This window comes from Bactrocera neohumeralis, chromosome 2 (assembly GCF_024586455.1).
Source record: "Bactrocera neohumeralis isolate Rockhampton chromosome 2, APGP_CSIRO_Bneo_wtdbg2-racon-allhic-juicebox.fasta_v2, whole genome shotgun sequence".
Lineage (NCBI taxonomy): Eukaryota > Metazoa > Arthropoda > Insecta > Diptera > Tephritidae > Bactrocera > Bactrocera neohumeralis.
In genome coordinates, this window is record NC_065919.1 from 35,450,562 (window position 1) to 35,463,508 (window position 12,947).

Below are 12,947 nucleotides of genomic sequence, written 5' to 3' on the forward strand. Positions count from 1 at the left end.
ACAACCACTAAATCATTTCACTGCGATTGGCGTTTAAACCATAACCAATGTTTTATTACACAGAAAAGACGAAATCGCAAAGCATTTCCAAATTTCGCGTATACTCAAAAATAATATTGCTTACGTTTTTGAATATAGATAGTGTAATATTTAACAGATAAACACATTAATTCATAAGGTAAATTTATTAATTTTGAATTCTAAATATGATATTTAGATAAATAATTATAAATATTATTTAGATATAAAACTTGCATTTATTATTGCAATTGTTTGCACAACTCTTCAGCTAATTATTCTCAAAGTGTTATTATTTGTTCGACAAAGCTCAAGCTATCTAGGGCTAGGCTAGTTGTGAATACCTAATAAGTAGCCTCTGACTAAGAGCGAAGGAAGAGGAGGGTTCGACAAAAGGCCTGAATTGTCGGTGATATGGTATACTGGGAAAGTTAACACGTTGGATGCCAACAGAAAAACACTCACAACCGATAGCCATAAGGAAGGAGTACCTTAACGCTTTTCGGCGAAGTATGTAGTAGAGTTTTGTGGTCCCCAGTGCTAGATCTTCCTTTGAAACAAACAGGATCCGAAAGAGCAGTACTTATTCCAGTTGTTCGAAACTCTGCCAAACGGGAATATATAGAGAATATATAGCTGAAATTGGCAGCTCTTCTGTGATAAAATGAAGATAGAGACTGCGATAACATCTGACTGCGATAACATCTGACCATCTGACCATTAGGGTTATATGTATACATATAAATGATCAGGCTGACGAGAAAAGTTGAAATCCGGTTGACTGTCTGCCTATCCGTCCGTGCGTCCGTCCGCTCGTGCAAGCTGTAACTTGAGTAAAAAATTTAGATGTCTTGCTGAAACTTAGTATGCAAGTTCCTTAGTACAAAAAAAAATTTAGTTCGTAGATGGGCGTAGTCAAACCACTGTCACACCCACTAATCGCCATTAGCTGAACACATATAAAGTGCCATAACTAAGCGTTAAATTAAAACACAAGGTCTGTCGCAAAAGAAACTGAACTTTTTAAATATAACTTTTTCTGGTGGCGCCACCTGTTGGTAAAAAGTTTGATCTCTTGTTGACATTTCGTAAAAATTTTAAGACAATTGGATAACTACAATCGATGTTATCGACCAAAAAGTGACAGCAGCTTTTGGTCAGTTTATGGTGATCAGTGCCTATCCCGTAGAAAGAAAAGAAGTCAAAAATAAAGAAAATGCTGATTTGTTTTTACGATTCCGAGGGTATTGTACACCGAGAGTTCGTCCCGTCCCATCTGGCCAGTCGATTAATGCTATGTTTTACCTTGGTGTTATGAAGCGTCTTTTGTCACGCATTCGTCGTGCTCGACCACAATACCGTGAGGCAGGGTCCTGGCGCCTGTTGCACGATAATGCGCCGTGTCATCGGTCGACGCTTGTCACTGATTTTTTGGCAAAAAACTCCATATTAACCATTAATCACTCCCCCTACTCACCTGATCTGGCACCCTGTGACTTTTACCTATTTGGAAAACTTCATTTGCTCATGAAAGGACACTGGTTTCAGGACATTTCAGCTTTCCAAAAGGCGACGACCGATATTCTCAAGAGCATTCCGAAAAATGACCTTAAACACTCATTTGAAATGCTAATCGACCGTGCTAAACGCTGTATCGAAGCATAAGAAAACTACTTTGAATAAAAAAAGGTGCGTGGAGTCCCTACGCGCGGAAGAAGTTTACTTCTTAGTGATATTCAGAAATGCATATCATTTGTATGAAAGAAAACTACAACATTTAAATTCATTATGCACATTTTATAAAGCAAAGTCTAAATGAAGGAGTTTTGACTCGGAAAGTAGTTATGTCTCTTCGTTGCGGAAGGGAATATGCAGCGTAACCATCTCTCTTTTGTACTCTTCGAATTGGGTTGTCACATTATAATTTGTATATCTTATATCATGGTGTTTAGTCAATTTCTTGTATTCAATATTGGCGTTGCATTTGTTCCGTTTGTCCGTCCGTCTGTCCGTCTGTCCGTCCGTCCGTCCGTGCAAGCTTTAACTTGAGTAAAAATTGAGATATCATGATGAAACTTGGTACACGTATTCCTTGGCTCCATAAGAAGGTTAAGTTCGAAGATAGGCAAAATCGGCCAACTGCCACGCCCACAAAATGGCGGAAACCAAAAACCTATAAAGTGTCATAACTAAGCCATAAATAAAGATATTAAAGTGAAATTTGGCACAAAGGATCGCATTAGGTAGAGGCATATTCGGACGCAATTTCTTTGGAAAAGTGGGAGTGGCCCCGCCCCCTACTAAGTTTTTTGTACATATCTCGGAAACTACTATAGCTATGTCAACCAAACTCTACAGAGTCGTTTCCTTCAGGCATTTCCATATACAGTTCAAAAATGGAAAAATCGGATAATAACCACGCCCACCTCCCATACAAAGGTTATGTTGAAAATCACTAAAAGTGCGCTAACCGACTAACAAAAAACGTCAGAAACACTAAATTTTACGGGAGAAATGGCAGAAGGAAGCTGCATCCAGGCTTTTTTTACAAATTGAACATGGGCGTGGCCTCGCCCACTTATGGACCAAAAACCAAATCTCAGGAACGACTAGACCGATTTCAATGAAATTCGGTATATAATATTTTCTTAACACCCTGATGACATGTACGAAATATGGGTGAAATCGGTTAGCAACCACGCCTTCTTCCAATATAACGCTATTTTGAATTCCATCTGATGCCTTTTCTGTATAATACGAGTATATACATTAGGAACCAATGATGATAGCGGAATAAAACTTTACACAAATCTCGATTATCACTTTATCATGCGAGAGCATAAAATGTTCGGTGACACCCGAACTTAGCCCTTCCTTACTTGTTGTATAGAAATTTGACCGGCGTAGAAGCAAAATGCGAAACAATCATACATATGTATATTATGTCGTTTGCACATTTGTCTGTATGTTTGCGAAAGCAAATGTTCTACAAAAGCATATTTCTATACTTAAACAAAATTATTTGAACCATCGTATATTTCTTACATGCATAACCAAACCATACTTAAGACAACGCCACGAAAGTGTCAATAGTGGTGTTGATGGTAAGCACATAAAAAGTCACAATGTGAACGCAGGTTCGAATCTCGACGGACTTAGTCTTTAATTTTTGCATTTTAACATGGTAATACTATACTAATAAATATTTTTCTTACTAATAGAAATTAAATTTATCACAGTAATATACCTAATATACATATACATACATAATATTGCTGTGATAAATTTAATTTCTATTAGTTCGAAAAATATTTATTAGTATAGTATACGATGTTAAAAGGCATACATCTTTCTATCCTATCTTGTGTATCTGCACATGCTCATATGAATGTATGTTTACGCATGTGCGCGTTCAGAAATTCAAAGAATTCGCGCAAAAAAAAGAGAGACGAAAGAAATAAAATCACATAAAATAGTTGAGAATTCGCAAAAATTAAAAAAAAACGAAAGAAAAATAATGCGCAAGCATACATAAGCGTACTGTATTTATTGACCGCATTATTTTTGCGTAAAACGTTGGATTTTATTCATTAAAATCACCGCTCAGAAGTCGTTTTATCCGTTGTAAGCGAGCGATTTTCGAAGAAACATCATTTCTAATATGCCACAACACAATATTAGAAATGAAGTTCATAAACCTCACGCTGTCAGATAAAACGATATACCTCGTCATCGCGGGTCGATTTCCAAAAAATTTAAATGAAGGCTAACTACAGAAATGATCCTGTAAAGTATAGCCTTAATTTTTCAACGGCCAACGCAGAGTATTTCAACCAAAATATACGCAAAATAGTTGAGAATTCGCAGAAATGAAAGACAAACGAAAGAAAAAGAAGCATAACTTCAATAACACACAAGCATACAAACATACATATGCGCAGCAGCAGCAAGGAAAAAGGTAACAATCGGTGATCCATTGTATATTTCTGTCATGCATAACCAAACCATAATTAGGACAACGCAATACAAGTGTCAATAGTGGTCTTGGTGGTAAGCGCTTGAAAAGTTACGACGAGCACGTAGGTTCGAATCCCAACAGAATTTATTTTTAATTGAATATGTCACCAACCAAAAATTGAAACATTGTTCTACAAAAACAACAACAGCATAAGCATGGCAACATTGTGTTGTTGGTAGAAAAGCCGAGCTGTGCCGAAAGAAACGAACAAACGATCGCCGATTGTCACCGCTTCGCTTGCTGCTCGAACATCTTCGCAGACAAGGTTGCGTAGATTCATATTGAGCAAGGTTGCGCAACCTGAATCTATCGCAACCTTTTCCGAACTCGTATAAGAAGTATAACTTCAAAAATTTAGCTCTTGAAAAATATTAATTTTGTGTTGTTTTTTTAACAGTCCTGTTTCTTTTGCGACAGACCTTGTATAAGGCTGAAATTTGATACAGAGGATCGCAGCAGCAAGGGGCAAAAATCGCCCACTTTTTGGTGAAATCCCATATCTCGGTACCCGACATACTGATTTTGACAAAATTTAGTACGTGGCATTATTCTTACATTATAATATTCTTCTTCTTTACTGGCGAAGACACCGCTTACGCGATTATAGCCGAGTTAACAACAGCGCGCCAGTCGTTCCTTCTTTTCGCTACGTGGCGCCAATTGGATATTCCACGCGAAGCCAGGTTCTTCTCCACTTGGTCCTTCTAACGGAGTGGAGGTCTTCCTCTTCCTCTGCTTCCCCCGGCGGATACTGCGTCGAATACTTTCAGAGCTGGAGTGTTTTCATCCATCCGGACAACATGACCTAGCCAGCGTAGCCGCTGTCTTTTAATTCGCTGAACTATGCCAATTTCGTCGTATATCTCGTACAGCTCATCGTTCCATCGAATGCGATATTCGCCGTGGCCAATGCGCAAAGGACCATAAATCTTTCACAAAACTTTTCTCTCGAAAACTCTCAACGTCGACTCATTAGTTGATGTCATCGTCCAAGCCTCTGCACCATATAGCAGGACGGGAATTATGAGCGACTTATAGAGTTTGGCTTTTGTTCGTCGAGAGAGGACTTTACTTTTCAATTGCATACTCAGTCCGAAGTAGCACCTGTTGGCAAGAATTATCCTGCGTTGGATTTCTAGGCTGACATTGTTGGTGGTGTTTATGCTGGCTCCCAAATATACGAAACTATCTACAACTTCAAAGTTGTGACTGTCAACAGTGACGTGAGAGCCAAGTCGCGAGTGCGACGACTGTTTGTTTGATTACAGAAGATATTTCGTCTTGCCCTCGTTCACTGCCAGACCCATTTTCTGTGCTTCCTTGTCCAGTCTGGAGAAAGCAGAACTAACATACGCCAGCAGCTATACACTCTTATAAAATATTGTGCCTGCTATATTAAGGTCTGCAGCTCGAACTATTTTCTCCAGCAGCAGATTGAAGAAGTCGCACGATAGGGAGTCGCCTTGTCTGAAACCTCGTTTGGTATCGAACGGCTCGGAGAGGTCCTTCCCGATCCTGACGGAGCTTTTGCTGTTGCTCAACGTCAGTTTACACAGCCTTATTAGTTTTGCGGGGATACCAAACTCAGACATCGCGGCATAAAGGCAGCTCCTTTTCGTGCTATCGAAAGCAGCACTCAAATCGACGAAGAGGAGGTGTGTGTCTGGTCGGCTGTTGATTTGCCAGGTCTAAAGCCACCCTGATAAGGTCCAATCAGTTTGTTGACGGTGGGCTTTAATCTTTCACACAATACGCTCGATAGAACTTTATACGCGATGTTGAGGAGGCTAATCCCACGGTAGTTGGCGCAGATTGTGGGGTCTCCCTTTTTATGGAATGGGCAGAGCACACTTAAATTCCAATCGTTGGGCATGCTTTCATCCGACCATATTTTACAAAGAAGTTGATGCATGCTCCTTATCAGTTCTGCACCGCCGTGTTTGAATCCATCGGCCCCGGCCGCTTTGTTATTCTTCAGGCGGGTAATTGCTATTCGAACTTCTTCATGGTCGGGCAATGGAACGCCTGCTCCATCGTCATCGATTGGGGAATCGATTCGCCTTCTCCTGGCGTTGTACGTTCACTGCCATTCAGCAAGGCTGGAGAAGTGTTCCCTCCATAATTTAAATATGCTCTGGGCATCGGTGACTAGATCACCATTGGGGGTTCTACAAAAGTGTGCTCCGGTCTTGAAACCTTGTGTAAGCCGCCGCATTTTTTCGTAGAATTTTCGAGCATTACCCCTGTTAGCCAGCTTATCAAGCTCTTCGTACTCACGCATTTCGGCCTCTTTCTTTTTCTGTCTGCAAATGCGTCTCGCTTCCCTCTTCAACTCTCGGTATCTATCTCATCCCGCACGTATTGTAGTCGATCGTAACGTTGCGAGGGGGGCAGTCTGTTTTCTCTCCGCTGCGACACGGCACTCCTCGTCTTACCTTACGTAAGGAGTTTGAAATGACGTCCCACAGTTCCCTTATTCCGAGTTGTTGGCGAGTGCTCTCAGAGAGCAGGAGTGGAAGCCGAGTAGAAAATCGTTTGGCTGTCTGCTGTGATTGCAGCTTCTCGACGCCGAGCCTTCCTTGTGTTTGTTGATGTGCGCTTTTTGCTGCACAGAGGCGGGTGCGAATCTTGGTTGCAACAAGATAGTGGTCCGAGTCGATGTTAGGACCTGGGAGCGTACGCACGTCTAGAATACTGGACACGTGTCTTTTGTTTATCACAACATGATCGATCTGGTTGTTGGGTTTTCCATCCGGAGACAGCCAGGTTGTTGGCTGATGAATTTTCTTGTGCTGGAATCTAGTACCACAGATAACCATATTTCGGGCCCCGGCAAAGTCGATCAGCCTCAACCCATTTCGGGATTTTTCGTCGTGGAGGCTGAATTTACCGACCGTAGTGCCAAAGATACCTTCTTTGACCACCCTGGCGTTAAAGTCGCCAAGCACGATTTTGACATCGTGGCGGGGGCAGCTCTCATAGGCGCACTCCAAGCGCTCATAGAAGGCATCTTTGGTCACATCGTCCTTCTCTTCCGTCGGGGCGTGGGCGCAAATCAGCGCAAAGCTGATATGTTGAAGAACCTCGCTTTGATGCGGATTGTGGCTAGACGTTCATTCACCGGAGTGAATGATAGTACTCGGCGACGGAGTCTCTCTCCCACCACGAATCCCACACCAAACTTGCGCTCCTTTGTTTGGCCACTGTAGTAAATGCCACAAGGACCTACTCGTCTCTATCCTTGTCCCGACCATCACATTTCTTAGACGGCGGTGATGTCAGGGCAGCTGCACCTTCCCAATTAAGGGACCGGGCATTACAGGTACATGCTCTAATATCGTAGTCCTTATTTCGTTTGCCATGGTCGTCATCAAAAGGAGGGTTTCTATTCCGAGGCTGTTGGTAATTTTTCATTGACCCAGCGCGCAACCCTATTTAGGGGATGTTTTGCCTTTTCACTTTAGCTCGCCTTCGAACGGGTGTTCTTGTGGTATGTCTATAAGTCAAAAATGGGTTGAATCGGACCAATACTTCCCTGAGCTCCTATATACTTAATATAAAGACTTGCGAGCTTCAGGGTGGCTGTAGCTCATATATCGGCCAATATGTGACTTATCCATGTGTTTTACTCATAACAGTGTATCTGTGCGCCTAAAATAGATAAATTTGTGCAAAAACTTGGCCTAGACCCTATCCAATGTATGTCATTTCGACATCCGGTTGCACTCGAACATTGCCTTTCTTTACTTGTTGAAATTGATTTTATTAAAATAGGCATATTTCAAACGTACTTATGCAATAAATTTCGTCTAACCGAAACAAAATGTTAAATTCTTACTATTACACAATTTAACACACCCCCTTTAATTCAAAAGACAAATAATTAGAGTATGGTAATGCTCGGTAACACCCGGACTATCTCAGTGTTACTAGCAAGCGTTAGATGAAAAAAATATTATACGAGTACTCCGTTCAACATTTGCGAGAATATAAACATTTTTGAACTCAAGTTACACATAAAATATTCACAAATTCTGTGAATTAAAGCAGATTTGGAACAATTTCCGATATGATAACGCAGAAACACAACAACTTCAAATTTAGTTTGTTTATTTTATGTAAATACTTTATAAACGCTTTTCATTTTATGGCTAACATTGTACTCATAGTAATACGAATCCCTTTTTATTTATTTCCAGCAACATGGTATCTGCTTCATCTATTTTTGTGCATTATACATACGTATGGCTCAAATTTCTCTGTTTACATTTATAAAGCAATTAATGTATGTGTTGAATTAATCTCAATTACTAAGCCTGTCAATCTTATAACGCTTCTATTCCAAATTGTTTTACCGCTTTGGTTAAATGTAAATTGTGTTCGGACAGTCGCTGAAAATAAAAATATTTGGGGCCATCCATAAATTACGTCACACCTTGAAGGGGGGGAGAGTATCATTCCGAAGTGACATTGTGTGACAAGGGGAAGGCGGGGGTCAAAAGCTTTGTGACATCACATTTCAAAATTTGTGATGTACAAACGTGAAATTTATAGGTAAACAAAAAAATATTAAACATTTATAAACACAATCTTTGTTTTTTAATACTTAAGTTGTAACGAAGCTTTTTACTGTCCCTGCTTCTTACAAGTATAACTTGCTGAGGTATACTCGCCGTGTCCAGGGTTCGTTACAATAAATTTGTAAACATTGGGGCCTTTCTGCGAATCGTACTTTATTTTATTTTATATTATAATTTTAATTAAAGTTACAAAATTGTCTCCCGCGTTGTAATGTCGTCGCCCGAGGAAAGTGCTGTCAGGGTAACGGTTCAGTGTGGTCCGTTAGGGCAATACCGTTTCCCGCTCTGCTGCGCTCCTGGGTGCTAGACGACTGGCTGCTCTGTACCACGCCGATCACGCTCGGCTACTTGTTGTTGTTTCGTCTGCTTGTCTGATTTCTGTTACTGGACTGGATATTGAACATGCTATGATGTTGAAAAATATTGCTACTTGATATGCTAATCATGTATGTACGTGAGTCACAATATTTTTTACAAATAATTAAATGAGAAACTATTGCATGTTGCGGTGTAAGACGTTCTAGTCTGTGGAAATTGTTAAAAGACGGATTTTTACCACCACCTGTATTAATTAAACAGACATCAGAAGGTTATGGAGACACAGGGAGTGACGACAATGACGCTAAGTTTGCTCCATTATTACTACAGATATTATTAAATCTCCAAGCATCATCCCATCTGAAACAAGTTCCATATGATAGTTATTGCCCTAGTGTCGAGTCATACTTATTTAAAAGATCGTGTAGCATATGTGGCCTATATTTTTCTTCATATAAAGCCACCAATTACCACAAACAATCACATAAAAAAAAGAGCTGTTACCTATCGCGAAAATTCGTCCTCAAAGAATTGCGGCTAGACGTGCCCGAGAGATTCTCTGTTTAATGAATGATGACAATGCTTTATGTATGGAAGAATACGATGTTGATACGAAAGATGTTCCTGATATCCAAATTCAGAACGAAAATAAAGTGCCTGATTTACCAGTAATAAATGATACTATAAAGGAGTGGGTCAAAAGTCCATGGACACAAGATGATTAAGTTTTGTATTTTTAATGATTAAGTTTTGAATTTTTAATTAGCATAATTAAGTATCTATTATTTCTTGACTAGTTATTTGTTGTCTCTGTACTTTAATATTTAACTAAATGTTGATTTTATTAAAGATTATTCAATAAATATAAGAATAAATAGAATAACCTGTTTTTTATGTTTTGAAAAATCCATAAAATTGAAAAATGTGTGACGTCACGACTTGGTTGTGGAGGGGGGTTAAAAAGTCCTTAAATTCGTGTGACGTAATTTATGGATGGCCCCTTCCAATATACATATAAATAGTCGGCCTAATTTTCTTAGTGCTTTAAATCTAATGATAACACTTCATAACTTATATTATGTGGTAACAAACCGAGATATCTGATAAGTACACTATTTCGCATTATTCTGAAATTTTATCTCGAAATCGGCACACCAATCTTATTTTGAAACAGTTACTTTACTTCACAATATGCTTCCAATTGATGTGGTTTATATCCTTTGACATCATCTGACTCCATTATATACCTACATATATCTCCATGAAAGCAGTGAAATTAACATCCCTGATAGTAGAAGACAAGTATCACTATGAAAATATAGAGATAACGAAGTACGTACATGTATACACCAAACATACATACATACTTATATATGTATGTGTGTCAAAACTTAAGGCTAGATTCAATTAAAGACCCATACATTTATAATTTCATTGACACATTACAACACTAACCTCATCCAGAGCATACGCTGTCCATAACGAATTAGGAGAAAAAAACTATTAATTGGTAAATCTAAATAATGGGAGTGGTTGAAATATTTTAAAAATCAGAGCTCCATTCATTCAGATAGAATATCCCGAAATCTATGATTCAAAAGAATTTACAATATTATATTCCAGCAACATGTTTCTGAGAGTTTAATAGTTTTGTGTACCTAACGATTGTTTGTTACACCTAAAACTAAACGAGATAAATAGAGGGTTATATACATACATATGTATAATAAATAAAATTAATACTTGGCGGAAGTTGGCATTATAGATGAATCAAAACATCGCATCTAAAAGCTATAAAGTGCTATAACTAAGTTACGAATTAAGGTACAAAACTGAAAATTATTGTAGCATCACATTCTGATATTCTTACACATATTAATTTTTGACATTTTTATATAACCTTTCTTTATTATATTAGAGTTTGAAAATGGACTGCAACCACACTTACTTCTCATAAATAAATTCATAGAGCTTCATTAAGTAAAATATCTTATGAAAATTAAGTGAACTTATAATCTTGCAAATACCATACTTTAATGTCGGAAATGAGAAAAATAATACAAATACTACATAAAATGATTTTCAAGTGGACATAATTGAGTTATTTGAAGAAACATGTTTTCGAGTATACTTATCAGCACAGACCTTCCCTAAGCTGCAAAATATTCAATATAGCGATTTTCACCATTCAGGATGACCATAACTTTTATATTGATCTACATATATTTTCTTCGATGTTTAATAAAATTAATAACATTATAAAAATGTTATTTAGCGTTAAAAAATAAAAAAAAAATACTGAGCTTGACTTTTGGCCCAGAAAGTGTAATACAGTCTACGTTCACCAATTACAACTAAAGTTTGAAATGCATTCAACGCTCTGTATTTTAAATCGATAATTCGAATTTGTGAAAGGGAATCCCCAATTTATTTATGTTATTCGGTAATCGATCTGTTTAAATACAAAACTATATCATTGATATGCCAAATAAACGTAAGAAAAATACTTTGTTATTGGAAGCCAAAGTCCAAATCTTGAAAAAGCTGGACAAAGGTGTTCAAGAGAACGGTTAGCCTTAAACATATTTAAAGACAACAAGTAAGGAAGGGCTAAGTTCGGGTGTCACCGAACATTTTATACTCTCGCACTATAAAGTGATAATCGAGATTTCATTATTAGTCATTTACATACTTTTCAAATACCGTATTTGTGTAAAGTTTCATTCCGCTATCATCATTGGTTCCTAATGTATATATTATACAGAGAAGGCATCAGATGGAATTCAAAATAGTGTTATATTGGAAGAAGGCGTGGTTGTGAACCGATTTCACCCATATTTTGTACATATCATCAGGGTGTTAAGAAAATATTACATACCGAATTTCATTGAAATCGGTCGAGTAGTTCCCGAGATATGGTTTTTGGTCCATAAGTGGGCGACGCCACTCCCATTTTCAATTTAAAAAAAGCCTGGGTGCAGCTTCCTTCTGCCATTTGTTCCGTAAAATTTAGTGTTTCTGACGTTTTTTGCTAGTCGGTTAACGCACTTTTAGTGATTTTCAACATAACCTTTGTATGGGAGGTGGGCGAGGTTATTATCCGATTTCTTCCATTTTTGAACTGTATATGGAAATGCCTGAAGAAAACGACTCTGTAGGATTTGCTTCTTAATTATTTGCAGCGAAACTTTTTCTAGTGATGTTAAAAGTGGATGAGATGGGATTAATGGACTCACAAATATATAGTGTAGATGAAGGCGGATTAATTTATAGTTGTTTATTTGATCAAACACACGTCTCTACTTACGAAAAAACTGCCCCTGAATATAAAATCCAAAAGGAACGAATTTCAATCTTACTCTGTGCAAACATTCATGGATCAAAAAATTGTTTCCATTGGTGATTATAAAATGAAAAAAGGGGTTTTCAAGGATTTAGTAATTTACTTCATTATAATTTTTCAAAAAAGGCTTGGAGGACATCTCGAAATTTTCATGATTGATTAGCATACAGAGTATTATAGTTTTGTTGTACGTATCACCTAAAACTAAAAGAGAGAGATATAGGGTTATATATATATATAAATTATTAAAGTGATTGGAGGATGGAGTCATGTGTAGAAGTTCACGCAAGTGAGAAAAGTTCTCTGATCGCCATTCACTTGGGAGTGGCCAGAAACGATTCTTTTACACATGGCTCAAGCAGCTCACAACTTCCGGTCTTTGCCCAAGTATCCTCTGGGTAGCCTAAGAACATCCGTTCGAAGGCGAGCTAAAGTGAGAAGGCGAAACATCCCCTACATAGGGTTGTGCGCTGGGTTTGGGATCCGCTACGTAAAAAAACACCCCCAATGAAAAGGAGCAACAAACCTCGGAAAAGAAACCCCCCTTTTGATGACGACCATGGCAAACGAAATAAGGACTATGATATCAGGGCATGCATCTGGAATGTCCGGACCCTTAATTGGGAAGGTGCCGCTGCCCAGCTGGTTGATGTCCTCGAGAAAAGAAAGG

At 38.4% G+C, this 12,947-nt stretch overlaps 1 protein-coding gene and 1 pseudogene across 1 annotated transcript in view; one reads left to right on the forward strand and one right to left on the reverse strand.

The window, feature by feature from the left end:
• Positions 1–12,947, forward strand: part of LOC126757482 (craniofacial development protein 2-like) — a 467,204-nt gene that overhangs the window by 392,322 nt on the left and 61,935 nt on the right. The window lies entirely within an intron of this gene.
• Positions 3,617–3,819, reverse strand: LOC126751822 (small nucleolar RNA U3; annotated as a pseudogene).